The sequence below is a fragment of the Falco punctatus genome (assembly GCF_963210335.1).
Source record: "Falco punctatus genome assembly, chromosome: 13".
Taxonomy (NCBI): Eukaryota; Metazoa; Chordata; class Aves; order Falconiformes; family Falconidae; genus Falco; species Falco punctatus.
Genome location: NC_137593.1, coordinates 3,365,684 through 3,385,373, shown reverse-complemented (window position 1 = coordinate 3,385,373; position 19,690 = coordinate 3,365,684). Strand labels below are relative to the sequence as shown.

Here is a 19,690-nt window from a genome sequence, read left to right as displayed (position 1 = left end):
GTTCTATACATAATTTATAACAACCTTAAGGGGTTTGCAACATCTGAAATTAAATAGGAAATGAAATTATTCCCTGAAGGTGTTGGGGTTGATGTAAGAAATGCATTTAAAAGTAAGTACACAAATAGTTCATACTGTTATTGTGTGTATTACTCAGCACATCTCGTTACCAGTCCGTTACCACACCTCTCAAGATGTTACCCTAAGCGTCCCAAGCCTAAGCTACCTTAATGCCTCCAGCACACCCCCAGCTACCCTTACAGGGGCATTTGTGGGGTGGCAAATTGTTTCTCCCGTTTTAAGTCTATAAAAAGCACACTGGGGCTTTATAACTGCTGAAGGCTAGGTTAAGGCTTTCACTCTCTCTTTTTTTTTTTTTTTTTAATGTAAATTAAGTGAAGAAACTAAATCTGCTATAATTGTGGAGTATAAATTAAAATATTCCCTTTCTACTGAGCCCTACCTCAGATAACCCTCAGCCTTTTAGGAAATACACTGATGTTTTCAGATGCCAGCCTGAACCAACAAAATTATTTCCCCTTGCAAACCAGTAAACAGTGGATACTTGTAGCCTTGAAGCTGCCATCAGTGAGGCAACCGGCACCTGCAGAGCCAGGCAGGGTTTTCAGCACGCCCCTCAGCTCCAGCGACACGGCGCGAGTCTCGTGTTTGCCAGCCCAAAGCTTTTTGGCCCACAAAAATGACAAAAGATGGAATTAAAAAAATGGATAGAATTAATGGCCAGTTATCATGGAAGGTCTGGCACAGGAGGGATGGACAGTCTTAATAGGAGAGCATTGTAGCAGCCCCCGACTTTATCAGCCTTTACTTCCTAGTGAAGTAAACTGACATTTTAATAGCGCTGCATTTATTTAAATACCATACTGGGAAGCAAATATTATTTTCTTCTATGAAGATTATCAGCAGTTATGATATAATAGTCCATGAGTTCACCCCATGAATTTATTTATTGCATGAAAGTACTTGCCCAGAAACAAATTTTGATCATGACGAGAGCTTGTATTGACACAGAAAAATTAAATGGAAATATTATGGTCATAAAATATCAGTGTGAAACTAATCACATCATAGCTATCAGTGACATATAGGGAGATTTATTGAAGTATAGCCAAATTTCAAGGCGATGGAGCAGGGCTGAGGTCCTTTTTTCAATATCATTTCTATATTAGACTCCCGTCTAATCTGCCTCTACATTACATGCTCAGATGCAGTATTTAACAGCTCTTTCTGCTGGAAAAATTCAGCTTTATGAACACAAGAATGTAAGTCATTAATCATTAATTATAAAACTAACTGAAGAGCCAATACCATCAGGTTGACATATTATGTTGTTAGAAGAGTCATGAAACCACAGTGTAAGCAATAAGCGGACCAAATAATTTAAAAAGTTGCTCGATGGAATGGTTTATTTGCTCAGACAAAACCATCTGAATTAGAATTGACAGTCTGGTTTGAAACGAAGCGGGGCACAGAGATGGCTGTGGCTTGGCAGAGCACAGCCCTGGCAGCCAGAAGGGTTGGAAGGAGCTGGGGTGGGGTGGGTGGTGGGCACCACGTCAAGGCAGCTGATCCAGGAGGGCAGATCAAGCCCTGAGTCACCCCAACGTCAACCCAAACAACGGCCACAGCTTTGTTCACCGCCAGCCCTTTCATACCACTGTACCACTTGTGTTATAACACACACGTGTCTGGTGCAGGTACCTAGGAAAGGCTTTGCACCCCTCCTTCCTACTTAAAGCTCATCCTGGGAGCTTAATGTGAGTCCTGCCGATGCCAAAAACAAGACTTGCACTGCCTGGAGGAGAAAAAATATTAACAACAACAAAAAAAAATACAACAGATTTATATAGAAGGGACATCTCACTGCTCTGGAAGCAGAATTTAAATACTTCCTTTATCTGGGGGTTTTGTCCCTCAGAGTCTCAATTTGTTCTTCCTTGATTGTTTTCTAACTTTCTCAATTATCTTGGGGGGGCATCAATTTGTTTTCAAAGTCAGGCATTAATTTAAAACAACACTTTTGAGCGATCCTACTTGTTTCTTTCTGAAGGTCTTTTTAATGGCATAAGCATCTGCATAGCCCATCAATCTTCCCTCTCTGATATCTGGAGAGCTATCTCTGTCATTATATAAGGGCTGCTTCAAGAGCATTTATTAATTCAAAAGATTCAGATATCTCATTATATGTTACCTGGAGAGCACCTTGCTGACTGGGAACACAAAGGTTTGCTACAAATGTCTCTAACTTTACTTTTTCTTTTACACATATGCATCAAAAAATATACATGCACCCCAGAAACCCTCAAATATAATGGAAATAATTGTAAAAAATACTGATTAATGGTAATGTCATTGTACTGGACAAGTTAACATGCCTTAAGAGCAAGTACTAGATAGAGGTGTGCTCTTGTTGCTCTCTCCTAGATAAAGAAAATAATTTGTCTGCATTTGTGTCCTGTGAAATACTATACTGCTAAATTTAGATATTGATTGAGATTATCCAGGCAATCCACCATACATTACTGTTTATAGCTGGGTTTTGTTACCGAGCAAAGATTTTCTGGAAGGAGTGGAAAAAGACTAGCAGCTCTCAGCCCTCTCCGAGGCATGGGCATGGCTGCTCCCCTCTTGCTCCATTTCCTCTACCCAGCAAAGAAGCACATACTTGCAGGCATCCTACCTGTCCTTGTTACCAAAATAATAAAGAAAGATAATAGAATTTTAAGGTATTACAATAAAAGTCCACAGGAAATCAGCAACCTGAATGACCCCAAATTTCCAAAATGCTGCCAGGGAGACTTCCACCCCCCCCCCCACCCCCCCCCCCCCCCCGAAAACATCACTGTCCATGTGGTTCCCGTTACACACAAGTACAACCCACTACAGCTGCTCCCCAGGGGCATGGCTCTGGCCGCATCCCTCAGGCTCACACCGGGCCGTGTACCATTCCGCCGTGCTTCGACAGCCAGGCTGCTCGCAAGGGCTTTGCCCCTCACCAAAGCTCCAGCCGGGGCTGGCAGCCCTGCAGCAGGACAGAGCCTTGGAGGAGGCAAGATTACCATTTGAAGGGATACCCAGAGGCGTTAAAAATAATTGTTTCAGCTTTCTTCCCAATGAAGGCAGGAGCATCCTCTGACCGCACGAGTGATGAATACAACACCCTGATTGTGTGTTTGGCTTAAGCACCGTCTGGGTTTCCAGGCTATTTACACTCTCCTCTAGCAGTTCCTAACACAACCAAAAACTGAGAGTATGGTAAGAGTCCAACGGGGGGGTGGGGGGGTGGTGGTGGTTGGTTGTTGGTTTTGTGGGTTTTTTTTTTTTTAAAAAAAAAATTTTAAACCCTTTAAACATTCACGAACTGACACAACTGGCAAGGGAAGAACTTTGTTGAAGGCTTGGGATGTTTCTGATGTGTTATGGTCTGCTCCCAGGCATGACACACCACTCCTTAAAATTACTGTGAATAAACAGCCTCAGAGCTTGCAGAGCCCACTCCAGCCACTCTGTCTCCTGCACTGCTAAATGAAACAGTTCATTACTAATTCAGTAATGAATTACAGTGTTGCTGTAAGAACCACCAGGTATAGTGTTAAGAAAACGGAAAAAAATAGAATGAGAAAGAGGAGAGAAAAAAGAATTTTCTGCCATCCACTTAGAGTTACTACCACAATACTCCAAATGCTGTTGATTTTAAAAAATATTTTAAAATATAAAAAAAATGTAAGAAGTTGTATCAGAGCAAGAAATATAGAAGTACTGAACTTAAAGTAACAGAAAGTATTCAACAACAGAGGGGTAATGTAGTCAGACTTCTGAACACATTGAAATTGTATATTGGAAGGGCATTACTGACATTCTTTAGCTTAATAGAGCCTTGTGAATATTACCTAAATTTGGAGCTTTTTTTGTTATAATAATAATAATAAACCACTACATTTTCCACAGTAATTATGCAGAGAGAATTATCAATAATAGCAAATCAAAGCGACATTTCCTACTTGGTTTCCCACACTGGTTAGTCCTCAAAGGTCTATAACTGAACTCAAACCTGAAAATTAAGATTTAAAATTTGTTTACACATGCATTTTAATTAAAGACAGTAGGTTGCAGATGATTAACTATACTCAATCACATTTTGTGATTCCAAGGAGAGCCTGGCTCATAAAAAATAAACAAACTCTGTATTTTTTCAAAAAAAGGTTCCAGCTACTTTTTTAAGTGATGCCAGAGTAATAGCTCTATTTTGTGACCTCATCACAAAGGTCATTATACATCTGAGCAGAATACCTGTGTTGATAACATAGTGGATTTGGGATACAAGTACTAGAGTGTTGCATTTCATACTGTTACAAAGATGGCATTGGACAACCTCCATTGTAGAAGAATTACAACATTTAAAGGTGGCAAATTTAAACTACTTGTTGAATCCATGCACATTTTATTTCAATCAGTGCTCTTTTGCCTGGCTCCAGCAATGAAATAGTGTCACTTTGAGAAGTGCTTGTAAAATAAGAACATTAAGCAAGCTTATCATACCATATCCCAGAAGTACTGAAAAATTACTACAACTTACCTTCTCCATACTGGGCTGTTACTTGCGCTGAGTGAAAGGAGCACTGTGCTCCCCACACAGCTGCCATGTTTCAGCCACAAAGTGCCACCTCACAGTCAAGGCTGGGAGCACAAAGCTCAGCACGAGCCCTTCCTGCCTTCCCATCAAACTTCCCTCCACCTCAAGGACTAATTGTTGGCTTCCCCTTAATTTCTGACTGCATTAAAGAAATTTAATTAGGCCAAAATTGAAAGCAGCTGAAAATGCAGAGCCTTTCTTCTCCGACATTAATTCACAGTTTTGCTTGCATTAATGTTAACTGATTACCAATGAGTTGCATTTTATTGTCTAAATCATCACAGTGAGTAGTAATCAGTGACATTAGTACCAGATTAATTTGAGCTAATTTGGGGGCAGATTCTGCTTCCCATTACATGGTGGTGAACTGGAGTAACACCACAGAGAGCAGCAGAAGTCACCCTGAACGTGTCTTGGCATAGCAGAGATGGGGATCTTGCTCTTGTTACTGGAGTGCAAAGTGCTGCCGCCTGGGTGCTCATTTAGCAGCTGGGAGACACAGAGCAAATGGAAGGGTCTCAGACTTCCCCACAGAGGCGATTCTGTAGGAAAACTCTCATTTTAGGCTTTTTCCAAAGCAGCAGCCTGCACAGATGCAGTTTGCTGACAGTCACTTGATACGAATATATTTGCAAAGGGGATGAGTCTTGAAACATTGTAGTTTTATTTTATGTTAAAGTTACCTCTGTCCTTTAGAGGGGGAAAAAAAAAAAAAAAAGTCATGCAGATGTTAGTGTTTGCATTATCTGAACATTTCCAGTCAGCGCCACTTAAAGAAGCATTTTTAGCAGAATTTGGTTTCCTGCCCAGAATATGGTCGTGCAGAAATCATACGAATCATTGTCGAGTGCATGCTTTTGTTCCTGTGAAAGCGCTCAGAATTAAACCCATTGCTGAATAATGAGGAACCTGCTTCATCATTTCCTTGCTCTTGTGAAGCTCAGTGTCCCTTGTCTTCATATTTCCAGCCTGTTCCTTTCAGGGTTTGTTGTTTGGGTTTTTTTTATTTATTTTCTAATCAAATTGCTATAGGGCTGGGCTGCAGATGGGAAAAGCTCAGAACTGACATAATTATTGTAATGCATTCAGGTACCTAATGAAAACAAATCTATCAGCAGTTCCATTCCCCACTCCTGCCTGGGGGATTTCTCAGAGCTGCGCGATTTGTTTTTCTGTTTCGGGAAAATATTCACATTTCTGATCATGAATTTGGACAAAATAATCACCATCTCAGAAAAATAATTAATTAAATATGCAGGAGAAAAAAAACATGATTAGGTTAATCAAAGCATTTGTTCTGATGATTTGGAAATGCTGCTTTTTGTTTACTTTTTTTGCCGCAATTACGCTTCCAAAGAAAATTATTACTACTTCAAGGTAGAGAATTTTTTCCATTGTGAGATGGTCAAAACCAGCAGTGTCGCTATTCGGACAGCTTCAGATTCTCCCTCACACAGAGTGCTCAGCGGCCCTGCTCTTGCCACCAACCCTCCCCATTTCTCCCCTTACAATACATAAACTTTTCCAAACCAGCTCCTTTTCCTGCACCTGTACAGACGCCTTTTTCCTGCCGCAGTCGCTGGGCACCAGGGTACGACTTGGTGCTGACAGGGCATCTGCTGGGGCTGGGGCAGCGGGGCCAGCCCAAGGAGTCTGGAGGTCCACACCAAGGGGACAGAGACCCTCAAAACCCCTCTGCGTGACTTGAAATGTAGAGATATTGGGGAAGGCAGGAGCTCAACCCTTGTAGACACCAAGATAATAAGCAGCTTTGGGGTTATTTGAATTTATCTGCGCATATGCATGGCTGCAGAAGGAAATTATTTATGGAACAAAGTAAAAGACAAGTTCCTATGGTATTAGGAAACACCGTCATGAAGATAAGAAGAGAAAAAGTTGTTTTTTCTTGTTGAAATACAGACTTAATTTTAAATTTGTGCATCATCAAAGCCTGAGAGTACACCTCATAACAATACTTCTTATTCTGTTAAAGATATCCATATGCTTGTACGCACTGAGGCATGAAAGCTGTGGTTTGGGATGTTATTACATCGCAACAGCTGCTTGTTACATTTCATTAAAAAGGGACAGACGGTGGGAATTTTTTTAGGGAAAAAAAACCAACCTAAAACTTGAGGACATTTTGATAACCATGCTTATCAGGTATTTTGTTTCTAAAAAGTAAAGTTTTTTGACAAAGCATCATACCTGTGGAATTTGAGACACAAAATCTTTCCCTTTTGTCACCATTGCAGCCGTCCTGCACCGTGATAGCCCATACAGGGCCACTGCATTTGAAGAAGGGCACTGTCACTGCAGTTGGAGAGAGGCGTTATGGGTCCATCATCATGGGTTGGAGCCTGGAGCCGTGTGTCCTGGGAAACAACCTTCGTCTTTGCACGTGGGTTGGGAAAAAACCAACCTCAGGTGCTCCAGTTTTGCAAGATATCAGGAACTGCCTGACATTAGGCACTTTGCAGCTTCCCAGGCTCATCACGTGCCAGTGCAGTGGTCAAAGAGAAGGTTACAGTCAGTGCAAACATACCCAGAGTATGAAAAGACTTAATTACTCCACTGAAGGAGGAATCCCCCATACAGAACACTGGCAACATCCTCTGGCTTTAGGTGGACCCAGGATTTCTTCTGCAAAAGGGTTAATACCCATTATGGTGGCTAAAACTTCTGACGTATAGTAATAAAAGACTATAGAAAGCATGGTCCCCTCATTTCCAGAAAGCAACACAGCCTTTACAAAGTTTTCAGTAGTATTTCCAGTTCTGCTATTATACTTCAGAGTCTTACAGTAATTTGCATTTTAACCTTTCTTTTATACATGCTTTGTAGGCTCTTCACAGAAGTAGGCACAGAAGTGAATACTGGGGCTCTCCTTTTGTTCAGGGACTGAAAAGACGTGCTGAAGCTTGTTGAAGTCTCTGAATATGCAGCTTTTCAGACAGATCCTGGGTTTTTTTGCAATTCAGGCTATTTCCAACAGAAGCCAATGAGCACTCTTGAAATGTTGAACTTGAGAGAAATGTTGAGAAGGAGAGAAGATGATGACTAAGACTAGATTAAAAGGTGATGATTAAGAGGACATAATCTCAGAATAATTGGTAGTTAGAGCTCTACCAGAAGCGAAAGAGCAGTGCTGGGGGAAGCAGGTGACAGCCACACGAGGTGCGGTGGGTCAGCCTGGCCACGGCAGCTCACTCTGGCTCTACAAACCCTTATGCCAAACCTAAAACAGATTTCACACTAGTCCAGAAACTCAGAAGGGTTCAGATTCACCAAGATAGACCTCACCAGTTGTGAGCTACATGGACCAAACTTTCTTTCTTGTTTTGGGGTGAGATTTTTTGACAAGAGCTGAAGGAAAGGGCAGGGAGGACTTCTCATGTCCTGTTGGTGACATAATACCTTTTTTCCCTCTTATATATATATATATATATTTTTTTTTTTTTAGGAGCATCTTATTTCTCTGGGATTCTGCAAGAGTTGACTGACCTATTCACCTCTTTCCAGCTCCCCACCAAAGGCATTGGGAAACCTTCCTGGCAGCACAGCATAGGAGAAACAGAGCTGCCTTTCCATATCCCAGACCAGCAGAAGCCAACAGAATCCCTGCCGTCAGCCTCTCTCTTCATAATGACCTGGTTTTGAAACTAAGCTTTGCTGTTATCTGCCTGAAATCATTAGGCTCTTTTGCTTCTCCATGAGTCACTTTTCAAAGATACTTACCCGACAGCGCACTGGTGTGCAAGATGGCCACTGAGCTCCAACGAGCCCTGCAGAGTCTGATGTTTCTAACGGGAGGTATCTCAGCTGCAAGGGCCACTTTTGCCTAATCATTGCATTTTTCAGAGCTCTAATGCTAAAACAAACTCTTTTTATTTTCCCTGTGCAGCGCCCATTTACAGACTCTTCCAGCAAGAACACAGGCTGTGCTTTCACACTGGATACCAAGTGCCAGTGATTATTCAGGTTTTGGAAAATATTCATAATCATAAGGAAATAGGAAACCACTCTTTGATGCTGTACTGAAATAACAAAATAAATCAACAGTCCTCAGGAGCACATTTCTTTTTTGCCAAGACTCAAAGCAGCAAATCCAAAAACATGTTAATGTTGCCTGCTCCCCCCACAGCTCTCTAAACCATCAGGAAAGACTTTGCCAACCCCTGCCAAGGAGCGAAAATCTGAAATTTATCGCTGCCCTCCAGCAAACCCTCTGTTACACGAACTACAAATAAACTTGGTAACTTCTCTTGAAATTAGGCCACTGAGTCCCACCGGGCAAGAGGCCACAGCACTGCTTGACTTGCATGGGGTGCTGAAAAGAGTAATGGGGCTGGGACATCGCAACTCCAGCATCTAAACTCAAAGTTAAATACTGAGAGCACTTAGGGAGGTGGATAGAATGGTATTTGGACCAGGCATCAGATCCAGGCGTTAGATCTCTGTTTGGAGAGGGTCGAACCAAGCATCACCATACTTTCCCTGGTCTGATCACAGTTAAATGCAGCATCAGGTTTTCTGACAGAACATCCCTTTCCTACTAGGATTTTGTATTTTCAAAGGGACAGTTATGAAGTTTACACATGCAAAGTTAAATTCTTTTTATTACATTGTGTACTGGACTGACTTCCAGGGCTATATTTTACTGTTGCCAATATGTGCTACTTACTACTCATCCATAATATGGGTGGGGGTGAAGGATTAATATAGGAAGCAGAAGATGGTAGGAACACTGGCAACATTTCTCTCTGTGAGAAGAATCAGTTTTCCCTGCTCTCACACAGAAAATGTTTACCACACCACAAAGCTGACAACTGCTATTTCCTAAGCAGACAAAGCTCCTGTGCTGGTTCAGTGGGCAGGAGGATGTGTCTTCCATGAAAATATTGCAAATAACCTAGAAATTCAAAAACTGAACATTTCCAAAAGGAGACAGCCTTGTATCTGTTAATGTGTTCCCAAAGCTGAACTGTAGAATCAGGAGCAATTTAAGGAAAGACTATATTTTTTCTTGAGTGTGGCCAAAAATCATAATTAACCATGGAAGTATTATACATTTTTATACACTGCCAGTTTTTATGAAAGTGATATGCTAAAGTTCATATATACATAATCACTTTATTAATTATTATTATATAGTTTAAATAATGAAAAAAAGAACAGCCACTTAAAGACCATCAGCTTTTTCTTGTAATAATCCAGTATGATTGCACCCAGAAAAATTTTATACCTAGAAATCTGATTTTATTTAAAAGCACAAGGTATGTGAGATTGCTCATAGTTTAGCATAGCTGTGGTAACCCAATGGCATACTGTCTATAATTTTGTTTTCACTTGGGTAAAATACTCTAATGGATGAACACTCATAATTTCATAAATAAGGTCTGAGCCTCCAGATGTTTTTCCTAGCGTGACCACACCCATGAAAAAAGATATTGCAGTTTCTGTCTCAATTTCTGCATTTATTAAAAGGAAGGATTAAAAAGGGCTAGAGATGAAAAAATCATCACTTACCAAATAAAACCGTCATATTCACATACTTGTCAAAATATATGTGTTAAGCAATTTACAGTCAAAGATGTGTTTACATTTTAGCATGAAAAAAAAAGAAATTAAATAATTTGAAATATGAATAATATTATGGTATAACATGGCATTCCCTCTGAAGGACTTATGACTGGAGAATTACATTCCTTGGCATTGTACGTTTATGCCTTTACTCCTCCTGCATATCCAAGTACAAATGTCTTCCAGACAACCCTTAAAAAAAAGTAGGAAGGTGCCAGTTGGCACTTTCTGTGAAGACATGAGCCCTGCTTGGCTCTCTTATAGGATAAAACCATACATATAACTGCAAAGAACATGATTAATCATCATTACGTTTGTTAGCCTTTCAGTAGGCTGGAAATGAGAAAGCACTTTTGACACCCAGTTGATTTCAGTTATTATTGTAGTAACTGGAGGCATCTCCATCGTTTACGGTCTCCCAGCAGCTCCTGTGACAAACCCAATGCTCCAAGGGCTGTTATAACCCACCAGCTACAACCTGGCTGCTCATCTAAACACAGGCAGCTGCATCCCTCCCCGGCTGCCTCCTAGAAGAGGGTAAGAGGCTTGGCGTGGCTTTGGCTACGATGGGGCATTTCTTCTATAGACACGGTAGCGAGCATTGTCTCAGAGATGGGATATTTAAAAACTTGGAGTGTAAGCCTTTTTTGTTGTTGTTGTTTTTTGGTTATTTCCTTATTTTTGCCATGAGTATGGGAAAAAAAACGATAAGTCAAAGGGAAGTGTATCTAAAGTCTCACAAGTTTCAGACGAAGCCTTTGCCACCTGGAAGGGACCTGGTCCACACTGCCCCTCATTAACAGGAGTGATGTCCCCTGTCAGGGGCACAGCTCTGTGGGAACGCGTAAACAGCATCATCAGATAATACCATTCGCCAGAGAAACAGAAATAAAACTGAGTATCTGTAGGTGGTTTTGAGATTTAAACCGAGGTACAAGAGAAAATATGATTGAGATGTTATACCATATTGCTTGGAAACTTATTTTGAGTGTATTTTATTGTCATTTTATCTAAACACAGTACTATGCTGCTTCTATTATGCAAATGGACGAACAGGCAAAAGAAAGGAAGAACACGCTTTGTGTTCCTCGGAAAGAAAACACAAAGAAACAAAGCAACCCTATGGAATTGTTCTTTCCAGAGACCATGCACAGCAAAAACAGTTTAATCAGCTAATGTCTGACTCCTAATTGACAGCAATGCAGTCCCTAAAACGTACTGTTTAAGCTGAGTTAGCAAAGGAGCGCTGGTGATTTTCTACGGGAAGATGTGCATTGCAAACTGATTCGGCATTTGCTCATTGCACGTTATTTCCCGGTCAGAACAGTCTGAGCCAGGCTGTTTCATCACCCTTGTGAGCAGAGATACAGAAGCTTGTTGTCAGTGCCTTTTTTTTTTTTTTTTTTTTTTTTTCAGAGAGGCATGTGATAGCTGAGACATATTAAAAAGTGGCACATCTATATCTAGAGGGTATCTCTGTGTCACCCTTGTATATTCAAAACAGGTTTTATTTATTGCTCTTGCTTCTTCAGACTCTCTAGAGTTACCTTTTTCATCTTAGATACAAAGTCGAGCCTCTGAGTGGCAGAATACAACTGCACCTCTTCCTGAATCAAAGGGCAGAATGCACTCCTGAGCTGTCAGACACCAAGAAAATGGGCTGACCCCCCCCAGATCCCCAACTCTTTAAAGCCTCCACAATTCTTCAAATACTTCTTGAGAAGCATTTAAAAGAAATGAGGTTCTTTGTCCATCTTGGGAGATGGTAGGAGAGGCACTACAGGGCTGCACTTCACTTGGTTTGTGCAAGTATGACCTTAATGTCAAAAGAGAGGAGACTAAAATGTGTAAGATATTTGTTTAAAAAAAAAAAGTGATATCTTTTCTGATGTTGCAAAATGAACTGGAAATGGAAATATGGCTGGCTTCTTATGCACAGCATTATTTGTTTAACTCCTCTCACCATAATTACAGATCAGAGTAAGCCGTATCTCCCTTTATCCAACGTGACAACAAATGCTGAACTAGGTAGTAAATTAAACATCCAGATTCTCAGTCATCATCAATTTAGAATTTATCCCTAAAAATCCTCTAACTGATGCACATCACGTTGATTTATCTTCACTAGGACTTACTTTATATGCAATTTTAACCAAAGTTTAGGTTATAGCTGATGTATAATTAAAGAACCGTCATCAGATAAGCAGTGAGCATTTCTACCCGTGTCACAGCTGGTGGAATACAAATACCAGAGCTGTCCTCTTGTATGGTGGCCCCTGACAGGGTTTATTTACACATAAGCAGCCTTAACAAGTAATAAAGACAAAATCAGAGGCAATCTTGTTAAATAAAGTGGACAACAAAAGGTGCAGCACAAAGTTAGCATTGACACTGTTTCACTACTGTTTACTTTTATCAGAGTCCCTTGTGCTGTTCTTCTTGCACTGGTTTCTTAAACAAAGAAGCAACAGCTTAAACCACAATTCATGATCTTACTAAGGAAGTTGGAAAGTCTTCAGCTGCCCAGTCAGTGTAATGCAAATGTCTCACAGCCAGGTGGCCGGTTAAAGTTTATAGCCCAGATTATGGAAAGGACCAGACTGATGGTCATAATCTGGCCTCTAAAAACAGATAAACTTGTGTCTGAGGCCACATGTCCATGGGTTTTCATGGACATGGGGAGATTTCTTTACACAGTCTCGTTGATCTATAGAAGTGCTCTCTTAGCATGGGATTCCTGAAGGCACAAAGTTCTCACTGTCAACCTAAGCACAGAGGATTTCAAATATACCAAATATTTTGATTTTGCTTTGGGAGGGAGTCACAGGATGGGGGAAATGAAACAACAATTATTGCAGTACAGTACAGAAGAGGAGTCCCAAAAGAGGGGCATCAACCCAGCTGATGAAGTTTAGGATCAAGCAACAAAGGAATCCAGAGAAGCTAAAATCTCTCCATTTTATCAAATGCTATAGCTGATTTAAATTAATGTTAACGTTGTTTTTCTAAAACCTACCAGTATATGCAGTACATCAAAATGCATCAGAAATAAAAATTACCTTTCTGATCATAAACTAAAACAAATTCCAGTTCTCATCAGCAGCTGAAGTCCAACAGAGCTTACCTCGGGAGTTATTAATATCTTGTCACCAGCCAGACCATTGTTCATTAAATATTTATTAGCCATGCAGGAGATTTCAGCAGGGAAATATTGTGAGCATTATGCTAAGCAGACAATAGTTCAGTGTTGTCTCTTTTTCAGAAGGTTATTCTGTGATGTTCCTAGGCAGGCAGATTCACTCTGGTGAAACACAGTTACCAAGAAATTGGTGAAAAAGTTAGAAAAAAGGTAGTATCTGTATTTTAATCTCTGATCAACCAAGCAATTTTACCTGTGCAGATAAATAGGCAACTGCATTGTTTTGTGTTGACCCAAACCAACAGACTACAGCATCTCCTCTCCAGAGACACAAGACACTCAACGATGGATAACAATCTAGAGATAACAAGCAAACTCCGAGGGATAGTAACATTGGACTTAGACGCAGAGTTTCTTCAAATGGTGTTTGGCATTGTAATGTCACAGAAGCAGATATGGTAAATTCTTCTTGGAAATTACCTGGGATTTTAACATTTTTGCTATCCACTGCCATAGTGGTATAGAGCAGTAGCACGTTAACATTGCCCAAGCCCAGGTCTGCTGGAAGCGCTTCTGAGTCTCCCAGACTCATCTCACCCCCCCTTTTTTCCAGCTGGGAGTACATAAGGATTGTCTGATCTTGAGAAAAGAAGCCTGATTTCAGCACTAAACATAATAGGAAATCTGGAATGGAAAAAAAAAAAATATCAGAAAACAATATAGTGGTTGACCATTGAGCCAAAGGTCTCTCGTCTAGTTGAAAGGGGACAAAACTATTCAGTTACAAGGGATGCAATCTTGTTCTGATTTCATCAAAATACAAGCAAGGCTAATGAAAATGTGTTTTACCTCAGTTGTCACTTTCCAGAAGGTCAGGCTGATAAGAAAGCACAATTGCAGAATTAACAATTGTCAGAGTTTCAATAGGAAAACCGTAAGTCCATTGTATACAGTAATAAAGGGTGAACTGATGCCCACATATCAACTACGTGAGTCCAGAGGTGTTTTCACCTGAAAACTTATGTTCAAGGAATAAAAGTGTAAGGGATTTTGACTATTCATTTTAATTACAATCTGTGAAAACTAAAGACACAAGTTAGGGAATTTGAGCCATCTCTTCCAATGCCTAAAATGATGTTTTTAAATTCTTTCAGAATAAAACTGAACAGAAATATCCCTCAGGTTTCCACCCTGGAACATGGTCTAATACTGAATGTTTCAATCTCACATCAGCATGAAAAATTAAAATACTGATATCTTCCATGGCCAGGCAGCTTAATGCTAAGCTATAACTACACCTCCTGGTTCCTGGCATGCCACAGCCTTGTTGCTCCCCGGGGGACAGGCTACACAGCTCGGGTACTGCAGTCCCATCCCCGCGGCGGCCATCCCCCCGCCAAAGCCATCCGGAGGGCCAGGGGACAGCCCGGGGGGACAGTCCCCAGCCCCCTCCAGGAGCTGTGCCATGCTGGCAGGGGCAGCTGAATGCCCAGAGAGATACGTTGATAGAGTGCTTCAGTCTACACTTTATTGTCATTTTTGTCAGAGAAAAATCTTCAGAAAAATATATTTCATTAAAAATTTATTTTCGGCTGAAAAATCCACCAACCAGCTCCTAAAGATGATTTTCAAAAACACAGGTTATCCAATAAGACTGGACCATTTTTAAATGTGATACACCATTGAATTAAACAGCCTCTACGTGCGGCATTTATCGAGAGCCTTGGCAACGCTCTGCCCTTTGGGCACAGCATCAGGACAGTGGGCAGCCTGTCCACCCCCTGGAGAGCAAGGTGTTAGTGTGGGCACGCTCCTTACTTACAGGGCACGTTTTCAGCCAGTGCTCACATTGCAGAGGCTTCCCCTGAGCTTTTATGGCTTTGTCCCCGTAGGGTTTTCTTTGCTGTTTAACACCACACATTTTCTGGAAGCTGTTAAAGCCTTTTTTTTTTTTTTTTTTTTTCCTACCTTGATAGATTTTGTTTAGTAAACTGCCTTGTCTTGAGTAAAAGCACTGCTGGAGTATCCTGGACAGATTTGATTTTACACACAGTTTACTATTGCCAGAGAGACAGATATGCCAGGCTGGAGCCTAAATCCTGAGCAAAAGCACTTGAAAAGGCACAAGTCAGAATGGATGTTCATGGTGCAAAATACGCTATTTTGGTTTCCTGTCAAATAGTTCATTTTTGTTGTGCATTTTTCTTGTACTTGGTCTTATAATATTTTTGTGCACAGGAATCACCACGGTTGCTTGCCTGTCCCTACAACTGGGACAATATTTTAGCTTTGCATGCATAATGCTCTCCTTCTCCCTTCTTCATCAAAACAATTATAGTAATGTAAAATGTCATGTCAGTAAGAAAAGTTTGCTGATATTCTCCTAATTATGCAAAATTGCTTTCTCATCACTCTGTTTACCTCTGCTAAACCTCAGTTTCCAGCTATAATTGTTCCTTTGGGCTACCCGAAGAGGTGGATGCTGTGAAAGCCACAGATCTCATCTCCCTCTGTGCCACTCCTGCTCTGATCCCGGTGTTTCCAGAGCCCACAGAGGGAAACCCAGACTGTCTTGCATGCACAGAGGAGGTGAGTGGGAAGGAGCTGTACTCCTTGGTCCCCCACCACCACGCACACCCACACACCCCACTCATTCATCCTGGGAAGAGCCAGCAGCAGAAAGGAAACAATCATTTTCTAAATCAGACTCTGAAGGAGGGATAAACAATTCCAAATCTGTAGTTACAGGATTCTGTAGTTCCCTTTTTTCAGAGGGAGGAAGGAAAGCCATTAAAGTTTCCCAGCAATAAAGTTATAAAAAGTAATGAATTTACGAGAACATCTGATGATGGAGAGCAATAGATAACCTAAACCAACAGTCCACAACCCACTTTCCCTCTCTTCTATGCACACAAGCATGTTTAATACCTGCTGTATGATTGCGACATTTTATTAAAACAGAACAGTTTCATCCATGTGGTCCCTTAATGAATTTGAAACATTATCGAGGATACCTCTTGTACATGACAAATGGAGAAAGCTGGCTGGCTGACGGCTTCTGCATTGATATAAATGTATTTTTACACTGTTGTTGGCTCAGTCTCAGGCTTTGCCATCTGTAGCAGAAAATATTTCATGTGAAGTAGGCTCTTGACTGTGGTTAGATAATAAAGGATTATACTGAAAAGGTTTGTCAGCAAATATCTGCAAGGCTGCTCCAAGCAGCCTGTGTGGCAATGACTTCAGCAGACCTAGGGAGAGGTGATGGGGTCTGCAAGCACCCCTGTTGCACGCAATATGGCATAGCTACCTACCATTAGAGATGTACCTAAATGTTATTATTTAAGCTAGATGTTTTAAGCTAGACTTTTTTTTTTTTAAATCAAGCATGTAATTGAAAGCACAGTCCTTTTTATTTCTGATAATATCAGTTGCATCCAGCTATGTACTGAAATAAAAAGATAGCTGCAGTTTGCTTGGTGAGGGCCCTATTTAGCATTCCCTGCTGCCATAAAAGTCCTATTGTCTCCAGCAGGAGCTTTGCCTGACTAAAACAAAAGATATCCTGAATAGGGACAGAAATAACACAGCACTAAACCCAGGCCTTTCATCACAGCCACCTCGCCCTGTGCCCTATGGGTCCCCCAGCACGTGTTGCCTGGGGACTCCTGCCGACACCCAGCCCATGCCCACAGCATCCCGGCCAGCATCACCTGCGGCTCCCCAGGGACACCCCCAGAGCTGACCGGGGGCTGGGCTTTGGCAGCCCTAGGTCCAGCTGGCGGGCTGCTAATCACTGTTGTTGTTATTTGGCAGAAGGCACACGTGCGAGGAATATAAGGCTGGTGAGGAGGAGAGGACAAAAAAGCTAGAGAGGGAAACTGTTGCAGTCCCTGGGTTTGACTTTCTCTGTGTCGGCTGCTGCAGTGTGTACAAATCCCAAGGAAAAAAAGAGGAAAAAAAATGATAGAAAGAAGAAGATCATAATCTGAAAACATCTCATAGCTGAGAATAATCTACGCAAATGCTGCATTTAATCAAGCAGACAGAGTTCCCTCTATGGTAATCACCTCCAAAAGGAGGGGTGTCATCATCTTTGCTTTTTCAATTCTCCTAAGTAAAAATAAAGTAGTGATTTATCATCCTTATCTGGGTGTCACATAAACAAAGGTGCATACTTATTGTTTACTCTCACTTTCCAAATGGTGATGGGATTTCCTTCTGAAGGTGCAGAAAGGAACATGATTCAATTATCTTCCCCATGAATTCAAAGAATCAGTACTCCCAGCATCATTTTAGTGTGCATTTCTTGTGATGGGGGTAGACGCTGTTTCAACAGGAGTCGCAGCAGATGCGATGGACGTGTCAAGGTCCCCCACCCTGATCTATCGCACAGAGGCATGGTGGGCAGGTGATGGAAGGGGCCTGTCAGAGAGACAGATGGGAGTACTACATGCTCCAAACCCTGCCCCTGCCTCCTGATGAGAAACAAGAAAAAACCTTTAAAAAAAAAAAAAAAGTTACTGGTTTGCCCAGGATTTTTTTCTTTAAGTCACTCTGTTTCAAATAATACCATTTTCATTAAATCCAAATGTTCAGAAATCAATCCAAAGCACCAGAAAAGACTGTGACTCCTTTTCTTTTTAAAGAGGAAGGAAGGAATGAAGGAAGGGAGGGAGGGAGGATTGCTGGAGAGTCAGCAGCTCCTCAGGTTGTTTGGGGTTTATTTTTTAATGCCATGTGCATGAATTAGACAAGCAAGAAGCTCTGTCATATACTGTCCATTAAGTTCAATGAAAATGGTATTGTTTTAATTAAAGCTGGAGATTGAGCATGTTAAAAAATTAGTCTCTTGATGTCCCTTCCTGACCTCAAGCTTTTAGTAAAAGATTTGGAGCTCAGCAACTTGTCTGGGTCCCAGGGAACTGATGCCGGAGGCGGATACCTCCTCGCTGCAAGCCTGCGTAAGCACCCCAGCAGAAACCAGAGCCGTCCCTCGCCTCCTGGATGCCTGAAACCTGGAGCCAGAGCCACCCCCGAGCCTCATGCTCCAATGAGTGCCCAGCACATGCTCTCCCCCAGCCTCCCGGACCCCTTCCCTGCTCCTTCGGAGGCAGCCAAAACCTTCCAGCAATTAAAATACAGAAAATCTTCCCCAGTGTTTGTGCCTCTCATATATTACTTTACGCTCCGGCACGTGCCAGAGTTTTTGGATGGGAGCTACTGTTTCATCCATCTGGCTCCATAGAAAAGCTTAATTGCACCGTGCGGTTCTGGGTACTGAAAGGCAGCTGGAGCATCCACCAGCCTCGCTGGTGCCTAACCCAGAAAAGTATTTCCAATATCAAAACATCCAGAGCAATAAGGATTGCTTGCCTTCATGACAAACCTACAGATGACTGGCAGTCACATCCTGATGGGGAAACAGAGGGACAGAGATACCCTGCCTACCTGGTGGGGGTGAACTGTTTAGTCTCTATAAGAGGCAATGGCACAAGGTAAAAAGGTAAAAATCTTGGGAGTTTCCCCTCCGTGCCCCAGTCCACCCATTTGATAGCTGGGGTTTTGCACTGGTTGTTAGGAATTACTAGGGAAACCCTGTGTATGTTTTCCAAGCTGATTTTCATTGTTTCGTGTATGAATTTAATAAACCCAGGCTGTTAGGAATGTTCCTATTTTATCTCTATGTATATAGATGCAGAGCGGTCTTGTCTCCTTCCTCTGTATGTACATTTAGATTACCAGAAACTGTAAATAAAATGATACAGTGATTTTCAGGCAGAAAAAGATACAACTTTTTCTTTTTTTTTTCGGTAGTATATAACATGTCATCCACTTTTCCGTCTAGGGAGTTTGGTTTGCTGCACCAAAAAGCTCCCCGGCATGTAGGTGCTCTGACCAAAAAACTCCGCAAATCAAAGGGGCAAAGCTCAGGACAGATAAGAACGTCAGCCAAAATGTTCTTTTATGGTAAGTCTTGCTGCAGTAACGTACAGCTGCACATTTATAGATTTAAGATGCTGTTTGTAAGCCTGTAAAATATCCTTATAGAGAGCATATTCTTTAATGGAGAAAGCTACTTTCTGACAAATATGCAAAGCTGTACCATTTATTTCGATTCCTTTACTCCATCTCAGCTTAAAAACAGCAGAACACACTAACTTTTAGCTGCGGTAATTATAGTAATACCAGTTTTTCCACACACAAGAAATGATGTTCTGGAGCGTAATTGTATCCATGAGGCTGCATCCCCATATTCCATCATTCCTGCTGTTGTAAAAGCTAATGTGGGTCACAGTATGTTTCATATACAT

The 19,690-nt window shown here is 41.4% G+C and overlaps 1 long non-coding RNA gene across 2 annotated transcripts in view; it reads right to left on the bottom strand.

The window, feature by feature from the left end:
- Window positions 1-3,352: 3,352 nt before the first annotated feature.
- LOC308072533 overlaps window positions 3,353-19,690 on the bottom strand; it is a 32,844-nt gene continuing 16,506 nt past the window's right edge. For both annotated transcript variants that reach the window (XR_013931692.1, XR_013931693.1), the window contains one exon: window positions 3,353-17,876. This is a non-coding gene — a long non-coding RNA (uncharacterized lncRNA). The remainder of the gene's footprint in view (window positions 17,877-19,690) is intronic.